Source organism: Rhagoletis zephyria, unplaced genomic scaffold (genome assembly GCF_001687245.7).
Source record: "Rhagoletis zephyria isolate East Lansing unplaced genomic scaffold, Rhagoletis_zephyria_1.1 Rzeph_scaffold_00635, whole genome shotgun sequence".
Lineage (NCBI taxonomy): Eukaryota > Metazoa > Arthropoda > Insecta > Diptera > Tephritidae > Rhagoletis > Rhagoletis zephyria.
The window spans coordinates 179,076-181,267 of record NW_016157719.1 but is presented as its reverse complement, the minus strand read 5'-3'; positions in this window follow the sequence as shown (position 1 = coordinate 181,267).

Below are 2,192 nucleotides of genomic sequence, written 5' to 3'. Positions count from 1 at the left end.
GGTCGGAGTGGGTGCTCCGAGTCAATCCGGTAACGTAGAACTGACCATCTTGGGATTAACTTTATCAATGGTTCATTTAGATCATAATTCGTCTAACATAGATCAATCGAAAAAATATCATGTTGGCGTAGCATCCTCATTGGAGCATTGCGATCTAATAGAGTGGGGCAGTTAAATTCCCCACTCAGAATATCATGTAAAAACATCAAACCCGAAATAGTCCGCCTACTACGTAGAGCTTGCAAGCTAATCAGCTTGCAGCGAGATATATTTGGTGGAGTAGAATTTTCAAACCTAATTTGAGCCAAACCGAATTTTAAAAAACATTTTTGTACACGCCCAATCCTGTTATGGTGAACTTCGTAAGAAGGATTCCATATTATATTCCAGTTTGGACCTGACAAACGTATTATATAAAAGCTTTCTTGTATATGGATCCTTGAATTGAGCACTGTTTCGCTTAATGAAAGCCAATGAGGAGAACGCTTTGGGAATAATGTAATTGATATGTTGTGAACGCTGAATCAAACACGACACCTTAGATCCTTAATTTTGGTACTCAACTTCAGGACAACATTTGAAATAGAGTAAGACGATAGTAAGACGAGACTTGCAATAAGTTACAGAACAACATTTATTTGTATTTAGGGTTGATTTATTACGATAACAGATTGTACAGATTTGTGCATTTTTATATTGGGCTATTGGTACAAAATAAAAAAATTTGGACAATTTTTTTTCTTGTAGTGAGAAGCTTGGTACAATACAGCAATCTTGTATTGAAAAATTTCAACAAATTCTTTTTCGTGATTGGGATAAAGAAAAGAATTTGGGTATTCATACAATTGGGATACGATTTGCACCAAATTTCGGCAAATTCCCAATCGTGTGACACTGCCTCTAAACATGTATTTATACGGATGTTTGTAATGAATACACTATAAAAAACTAACCAAAAAAAAATAACAACAAAAATAATATTTTCAAACTTGTCAAAATTTGGTGCGGCTATAATTTTTTTCGACTACTCTACATAAGTTGACTATGATTACTCGGCCGTGCTATCATAGTAGCACAATGCCACTAATATTTAACTTAAAAACAAAATACGGGCAGGCGCTCTAAATTTTCCACCCTGTTTGTGTGAAATATTTTATTTCATCAGTATTTTTCTTTTAATCAATACAGTCAGTCAATAAAGTTTAGGTACATCGAGTTATTTACAATACGGGCCACTATTTTTTAAATATTTTAATTTTCGCTTATTTTTTATAAAAATATGGTTAGTTCTACAACAAAAACCCCAAAAAGCAAAGTTCCAAACCTTGTGCAAAATTAAAGAAAATTCTGCAAAATTTCATTCAAATATTGCACTTTTTATTTACGCTCTCTAGAAAAAATTTGGGTATGCAGTTTTTTAGCTAATTCAATTTTAGTATAATAAAGTGTAAATATGAGGAAGCTACGACTTACCATTGATTTTTGGGAAATTTTTTTGTTGAAGGTGTCGCACATTTTTTCCATATAAAAAAATTATCAAACATTATTTTATATGGAGAAAATGAGCGACACCTTCAACAAAAAAAAATTCCTAAAAATCAATGGTAAGTCCTAGCCACCACAAACTTGCACTTTGAACTAAAATTGAATGGGCTAAAAAACTGCATACTCAACTTCTTTCTAGAGAGCGTAAATAAAAAGTGCAATATTTGAATGAAATTTGCCGAATTTTCTTTAATTTTGCACTAGGTTTGAAACTTTGCTTTTGGGGTTTTTGTTGTAGAATTAACCATATTTTTATAAAAAATTTGCGAAAAATAAAATATTAAAAAAATAGTGGCCCGTATTGTAAAAAATTCGCTGTACCTAAACTTTATTGACTGACTGTATATGTTAAAATAAAAGTGAAAATAAAAAATATTTCTAACTTTCATAAAATAAATAATAAACATTAAATGAACTAAGGAAAAATAGCCAAAAATTACTAAAATATAGGGTCCTAATTTCTATTTTGGTCACTGTATTTATTCCCCGATTCGAATCACAGGCATTCAGATTAATAACTGTTTATGGACAAAATTACGATCATATACCAACATCACTTAAAACTCGTTCATAAGCATGCATTTTAATGATCTGTTAAGTCGGAATACGGGACAAATACAGGACATTAAAATAAATACAGAACATTT